An 8,107-nucleotide genomic window follows, 5' to 3' on the forward strand; every position below is an offset into this window, starting at 1 on the left:
TTCTTTAAAAAGGTGGAGAGCTCATGCCATGGTAGGTGCTCACTTTGACAGCACGTGTACTAAAATAGATACAACGAGGGGCACCTGGGTGGCTCAGTCCACTGAGCATCCAACTCTTGATTTCAGCTCGGGTCACGGTCCCAGGGTCATGGGATCGAGCCCCGCATCGGGCTCTGTGCTGAGCATGGAGCCTACTAAAGATTCTCTCTCTCTCTACCTCTGCTCCTCTCCCCCACTTGCTCTCTCTCTCTCTCTCTGTTTCTTTCCCTTAGATGAAAATAGATACAACAGAGAGAAGACTGGTATGGCCCCTGCACAAGGATGACATACAAATGTGTGAAGCAGTCTATATTGTTCCCAGGGACCATCTCTCTATACGGCGGTGCCGGATGACTCAGACTCATGAGTAGGCAGGGACGGCTTTTTTCTCTAACTCTGAGTTAACTTTGTCACTGTGGCCATCAGGAGTCGGTCTGTTCAGCAGTTCTTGAAATGGCATGGGTAGAATATGCACTGGGCTGGAAGTCAAAGTCTGACTCCACCACCAGCTTCCCGTGTGGTCTGCTACATGTCATGTAAACCTCTCAGGAACTCATTCTTCCTGAATTGATCCTCCAGCAACAAAAGGTTGCTCATTCCTGACTGCCATGGGCAAAACATAATCACATGAAAATGTCCTCAGTTGGATCTGTCACTTCCTCTCCAACCAGGCCTCTAAGCATCACTGCTTCCATCTTGTGTTGACTTGTATTCCGTCAGGAAACGGAAACCCCAAGCTCATTAGAAACTGCTTAATTTTTATAGGAAGGGCGCAGGAGGAAATCCATCTTTACCTGTACGGCCCAGATTGCTGTGTGAGCCTTGCTTTGTGTTCCCTTTCTCCCTCCATGCATGCCTAAACCTGCTATCCTTTTGTGAACAGAACTGCCCCCATCACCATCCTCGTCATCTTCTTTGCGTTACACCCCTGACCCCTGAGTATCTAGAAAATGAAACTGAAAATTAGAAAAAAAAAAAAAAGAGATCCTCTCAATTCATTGAAAACAGTTCTGAGGGTCAAAATGACAATATAATGACTTCATTTTCACTACAAAAGTAGAACATGCTCTTGGCAGAATATTAGGAAATATGGGTAGCAAAAGAAGAAAAAATGATAAGCAAAATGAAATAAGCAAAGACCACTCATAGTTCTAACAACCAGATATAACCACTGTAAAACACAACCGGCATATATCTTTCTAGATATATACACAGATTTTGGGTTCACAAAATGAGTTTACACGGTACATTCTGTTTGGCAACCTTTGCCTTTCTATGTCCATAAACACATTTTCACTCTAACACTTTTAATGATAGTGGTGTGAGTATCCCCTTGGATTCATATACTTTATTTCACCTATCCCCTATAGCTGGCCATTTAGGTTGTTTCTCATATTTTGCATTCTTCTATATGCATTTTTACATATTTGTGTGATTGTTCTTTTAGTCTAAATTTCTTAGTTTTATTTTTTAAATGTTTTATATGTTTTTGAAAGAGAGTGAATGGGGGAAGGGCAGAGAGAGAGAGGGGGACAGAGGATCCAAAGCAGGCTCTGTACTGACAGCAATAAGCCCGACGTGGGGCTCAAAATCATGAACTATGAGATCGCAACTTGAGCCAAAGTCTGATGCTCAACCAGCTGAGCCACTCAGGTGCCCCTAGGCTAAATTTCTGAAAGTTTAATCCTTTGATCAAAGAATCCCAGGTAGGAATGCAAACTGGTGCAGCCACTCTGGAAAACAGTATGGAGGTTCTTCAAAAAGTTAAAAATAGAACTACCTTACAACCCAGCAATTGCACTACTAGGTATATATCCAAGGGACACAGGTGTGCTGTTTCGAAGGGACACATGCACCCCCATGTTTATAGCAGCACTACTGACAATAGCCAACGTATGGAAGGAGCCCAAATGTCTACTGACGGATGAATGGATGAAGACAATGTGGTATATATATACAATGGAGTATTACTCGGCAATCAAAAAGGAAATCTTGCCGTTTGCAACAACGTGGATGGAACTGGAGGGTATTATGCTAAACGAAATAAGTCAGTCAGAAAAAGACAAATATCTTCAAATTCGACTTCACTCATATGAGGAATTTAACACACAAAACAGATGAACATAAGGGGGAGGGGAAGCAAAAAGAATATAAAAACAGGGAGGGGAACAAAACATAAGAGACTTAAATATGGAAAACAACCAGGGTTGCTGGAGAGGTTGTGGGTGGGGGGTGGGCTAAATGGGTCAGGGTCATTAAGGAATCTACTCCTGAAATCATTGTTGCACTATATGTTAACTAACTTGGATGTAAATTAGAAAAGGAAAGGAAAGGAAAGGAAAGGAAAGGAAGTAAGTTTGGACATAATTCACTTTGAGTTATCATGCTATGCAGAGAAAATATTACCCAACTAAAAAGAAGAAATTTTAGTAAAGTTAAAGACATTATAACCTAATGAAATTTTCTCAACTTCAGAAAATTTCTGACAAGATTTATTATATTTGAAATAGTCTGTCTTTTTGACTCTAATCTCCCACCAAACACAAACGCATGATAAATTTAACTGTAATTAACATTAAAAAAAAAAAAAGAGTCCCGGAGATTTTTTTCCATTTTTGATTGGGTTGTCAAATTGAAGCGATAGATTCAGAGGCTTGGAGAAGTGTAGTGGGCTGCTTTGGGAAGCGGTTTAAGTGAAGTGACAAAAACATTATTATAGAGAGTAGAAACAATGAAACGACTTGTACTTAAAATTATACCTGCCCAGAGGTGGGGAAAAGGAGGCAGGACCTCAACCCAGAAATGGACTTCCTTGAAAGATGGAAAAGTGCTAAATTAGGAGCCTAGAGGGGCGCCTGCGGGGTTGAGCAACCGGCTTCAGCTCAGGTCATGTTCTCGAGGTTTGTGAGGTTTGTGAGTTCCAGACGCTGGTGGGCACTGTGCTGACAGCTCAGAGCCTGGAGCCTGCTTCGGATTCTGTGTCTCCCTCTCTCTCTCTCTGACCCTCCCCCGCTCACGCTCTGTCTCTCTCTCTCCCTCTCTCTCAAAAATGAATAAACATTTTTTTTTTTTTTCTAATTAGGAGCCTAGGAAGGTGGTGTACTGGGATCTGCTGTCAGGGATCTTGGAAGTTTGACCTTTGGGACCAAACTCAGCTGTCTCCTGAGAGATAAATGATACTGGCTTCTCTGTTCATACTGGGAACGTGCATCTGCATTAGTCAGCTCCTGCTGCAGCCCCAGTGTGTTTCAGACAAGCCCCAACGCGGTGGCTCGGAACAGTCAACGTTTATTTCTCACTCACGGTCTGCAGGTCAGCGGCAGCAGCTCCTCCTTGGGCTGAGCTTCGGGTTCAGGATTTAGGTTGCTACCAGTGACTTCTTGCGGGACCCACGCTGAAGGACCTCTGGCTCCCAGAACATGATCTAAAGCGGCTTCTGGGGCTCAGAAGTGTCACGTGGACTTCTGTCCACATCCCATTGGCCAAAGCAAGTCACATGGCCAAGCCCACGGTGGGAACCCGGGAATGGAGGGGAAGAAGACTCTGTCCCACAGGGAAGGGGAGCCTAGAGGGAAATATTTGCTGAACGGTATTTAATCAATCACAGCAGCTCTTCAAGGTATTGCATATGTAATGAGGTAATAAGGTATTGCTTGAGCTAGTTTTTCCTGAAAGTGTTCGCGAGCTGAAAAAGGAAAGAATGGACAATGAGAAGGTGGAAAGCAACAAAATGAGCAACTTGCTGTATAATTCCCTAGGAGGAAATCTCACACAAGCTCCTGGCCACCTCTAAGTAGTACTACCAAAAAAAAAGGGGGTGGGGGTGGGGCTAGGTGGCTCAGTCCTTAACCTTCAGACTCTTGGCTGTGGCTTAGGTCATGATCTCGCAGTTTGTGAGTTCGAGCCCCGTGACAGGCTATGAGCTGTCGGTGTAGAGCCTGCTTGGGATTCTCTCTCTCCTTCTCTCTCTGCCCCTCCCACCCCAAATAAATAAACTTAAAAAAAAAAAAAAAAAGCAGGGGAGTTAAAAGTATCACTTCAGAGCAGGGTGGATCCTTATTTTGAGGGGCTTGTATATATGATTTAGGGCCTTTAAGAAAAGAAATGCCAAATTACAAATATAAACTCAAATTTAAAAGTGTTTATTTAAAATGAGAAAATAAACCACACAGCATATGTTTTGAAAAAAATGATAATTAACAAAAAATATCCCCCCCCCAAAAAGATATTTTAATTAACTAACTACTGATACACCTCTATATGTCTTTCTACATATTTGGGAATGCAAAAATTTTGATAATACCTTCATTTGACAACAGTTTTGTTACATCACTTCTACATGGAGAATTGATAAAGGTAGTCATTCCTCTGACATGATAGCTTCTGACTCTATAATTCAAAGTGTTTCTCCTCCACAAGTCACACTTCCAGCACTGGACACCCTGGGGTATCTTCATAGTGTGATATTACCACTGGTTCTGGAGCTTCATGTTAGCTGAGTTCACACATTGGTCAGGAAGAGCATAACTGGAAATAACCAAAATGTCTACCAACCGAGGAATGGATGAACAAAATGGAGTATTATGTAGCCATAAAAATGAATAAAGAACTGACTCATGCTATAACAGGAGTGAACCTTGAAAACATTGTGCGAAGTGAAAAAAACCAGACACACAAAAGGTCACATATCGTATTATTTCTTTTATTTTTATTTTATTTTTAATTTTTTTTAACGTTTATTTATTTTTGAGACAGGGAGAGACAGCATGAATGGGGGAGGGTCAGAGAGAGAGGGAGCCACAGAATTTGAAACAGGCTCCAGGCTCTGAGCTGTCAGCACAGAGGCTGACGCGGGGCTCGAACTCACGAACCGCGAGATCATGACCTGAGCCGAAGTTGGACGCTTAACCCACCGAGCCACCCAGGCACCCCGTATTATTTCTTTTATAGAAAGTGTCCAGAATCAGCAAATTTGGAGAGACAGGAAGTAGATTAAGAGGGGATTAAGGGATCAGGAGCTGGCTGGCCACGGGGGGAAGGAAAGAATGGAGAGTAACTAATGGGGTTTCTTTGGGAAGGCGGGGTGTGAAAAGGTTCTAGAATCAAATAGTTGTGATAGTTGCAGAGCCTTGTGAATACTCTAAAATAACTGAATTATATGCTTTAAAAGATTTGATTTTATGGTATATGAGTTATATCTCAATTAAAAAAAAGAGAGAGAGCATTCCCAAAAGCCATTGCTACATTCAAACAGCTGGCAAGAACTATGCCCAGAAGTGCCTGCAAACTATGTAAATACATCACACTGAACGAAATTCACTGTATCTTTGCTTTGACATCCCTTTAGTCAGATCCCGAAATACCCTTAGCTGCTTGCCACGTGATATGAAAGGATGGTGATGGAGGGAAGTCAGGGTGGAAGGAGATACTGGTTTCACTTCTGCAAATTTTACAAAAGCATATGACCAAGTGAACACATTGTCAGAGCCCTGAAAGGGGTCCCTGTAAGTGAGAGCCCTGAAGTTCAAGCACCACACTTGATCCTCTCTTGGCTAGTCCCCCTCCCCGCCCCCACATCCTACTCCCACCCTTTGCAGACCGCGCTCATTTAAATTTTAGAAAATGGTCATGTGGTCCTGAATCTTTTTACACAGTTTCTTGAAAGGAAACAAAGCAGATTTCTTAACTAAGTTATTAAATCCTGTTTCTGTTTCCATTGTACCTGAATAGACTAAAACACTTCTCCCCCTAAACAAACAAATAAACAAAAACCTTTTTTTCTTTATTCAGGACTTTGCAATTTGTTCCCTTCTCCATGAAATAGAGACGACCCTCCAATTGGAATCTCTCTCAACAGGATCAGCCCCTTCTCAGAGGATCAAAGCCAAAATTTCATTTCAACACCAAAGCCTAACCAGAACTCCAGAGCCCTAAGAATTCTCCCTGCACTGATGACTCAGCCCCTCAGGCTGCCCCTCCCCCTCATGGAATTCTCTCCCTCCAGCTGTAGCCCTAATTTTGTCCTGCACCTGACTGGCTCCTTCCCAAGCTTCTCTCCTGCTCAGCTGGATTGGATTCAGATGTCCATAAATTCCCCAGCTGCCTGGAACCAAAGTGTTTGTCATCCCAGAGGAGGCAGCTCCACCAGATCCAGGCACTTGATATTCACTCAGTTGGAGAGTATGTAATTCTCAAACTCTGAAAGGCAAATAGGGATATTTTTCTAACGTTGAGTGTGTTTCAGACTTTGAGTGGCCCATTTCCCAATAACCAAAAAATACTCTTTTGGATACAAACTTCTAACTTCCCATTCAGGTGTTTATAAGAAATCAGCTTTAAGAAAATTGTTCCTGCTTTCTAACCAAATTTTCATGTCCCCTTCTCATTTCCACAAAGATGGGCTAATTAACACAAATCCCAGTGACTGTCAAAGGTTGGGTGGTTTAGTCAGAACCAAGACTTTCATTTCAAAATGGTGGACCAAGTATAAGTTGCAGTTTCTTCCAAATTCCTAGAAATAATTGTGTTTAAAAACGAGATAAGATGGGGCACCTGGGTGGCTCACTCGGTTGAGCGTCCAACTCTTGATTTCAGCTCAGGTCATGATCTCACAATGCTTCATGTGTTCGAGCCCCACGTAGGGCTCTGTGCTAAGTCTGCTTAGGATTCTCTCTCTCTCTCTCTCTCTCTCTCTCTCTCTCTCTCTGCCCCTTTTCCACTTGCACATGCTCTCTCTCTTAAAATAGATATAAATAAACTTTAAAAAAAAAAAACAACCTAGAGAAGACTTTGGTCATAAACAAAGAATAAAAATGGATGGGCACCTGGCTGGCTTAGTTGGTGGAACATGTAACTCTTGATCTCAGGGTTGTAAGTTTGAGCCCCACATTGGGTGTAGACATTACATAAAAATAAAATCTTAAAAAAAAATAAAAGAATAAAAATTTACAAGATTGGATTGAAAGGGAAATATATAGTCCAGACTCATCTGAGACTCCCGAGAAAAGTTGAAGCGCACTAAGCGGGGAGGCTGGGGAGGGTGGGGGTGGGGTGGGTGTATACAATTGGAGGCTGCATAAACTTGCAGCAGAAGGGAGTCCAGAGCAACAGACAGGGTACACAGATGTCACAGCAACAGCAGCCAGGCAGCAATGACAGTGTGTCTGCCTCCAGGCTCCATCAGATCACAGACAGGGCAGCAGATGGCTGATGACCTTGATGGGAAATGGTGAGTACCAACATCCACCAGACAAACCAGTAAGGTGCCCTGCCAGGTGACACATCCTGTCCTTTCTCTTCCTGAAAACAGGCCAGAATGCAGGCAAGTCACAAGGACAACTCTTGGTTCTTTCCCAGGAAGACCATACACACAGATGTGACAGAGAATCTAAGTGGGAATCTCAACCATAGAGATGAGCCCACAACCAAGAAATAGGAAGTATTCAAGCAAACCAAACTTCATGAAGGAGACAGTGAATGAAAGGAGTGCAAGAACATGTATGGTGAAACAAAGTTAATGGCATGATGGAAATGGCACTTACAGACTAGGACCGGGTTTCCTCATTCTCAGGCCACCAACCAATCTTTCCCCTTCTTTGCATCACCATCCATTCCTAGACCGGCACTCCCTATACAGTAGGAACATTTTTGAGATGTGTCTTTATTTCCCCAAATAAAAGCTATTTTGGGGGGAAAAGGCACATTAGAATGAGGAAGGTCCATACAGATAGATAACTACTTCATTTCCTCATTTCCTATTTTGAAGAAGTGCCTCCCCATCCACCCTGAAATGTCTGTAATGCTCTCCCCCCACCCCCACCCATCCATTCATAGGCAAGGTCAGAAAGAACTAAACCATGTCATTTGCAGCAATGTGGATGGAACTGGAAGGTATTATGCTGAGTGAAATAAGTCAGTCAGAGAATGACAGATATCATGTGTTTTCACTCATATGTGGATCTTGAAAAACTTAACAGAGGACCATGGTGGAAAGGAAGGGGAAAAAACAGTTACAAACAGAGAGGCAGGGAGGCAAACCATGGGAGACTCTTGGATACAGAGAACAAAC

At 42.9% G+C, this 8,107-nt stretch overlaps 1 pseudogene; it reads left to right on the plus strand.

Moving 5' to 3' along the window:
• Positions 1-257: 257 nt before the first annotated feature.
• Positions 258-356, plus strand: LOC121032436 (uncharacterized; annotated as a pseudogene).
• Positions 357-8,107: the final 7,751 nt, after the last annotated feature.

This window comes from Herpailurus yagouaroundi, unplaced genomic scaffold, assembly GCF_014898765.1.
Source record: "Herpailurus yagouaroundi ecotype Mexico unplaced genomic scaffold, PumYag 141, whole genome shotgun sequence".
NCBI classification, from domain to species: domain Eukaryota; kingdom Metazoa; phylum Chordata; class Mammalia; order Carnivora; family Felidae; genus Herpailurus; species Herpailurus yagouaroundi.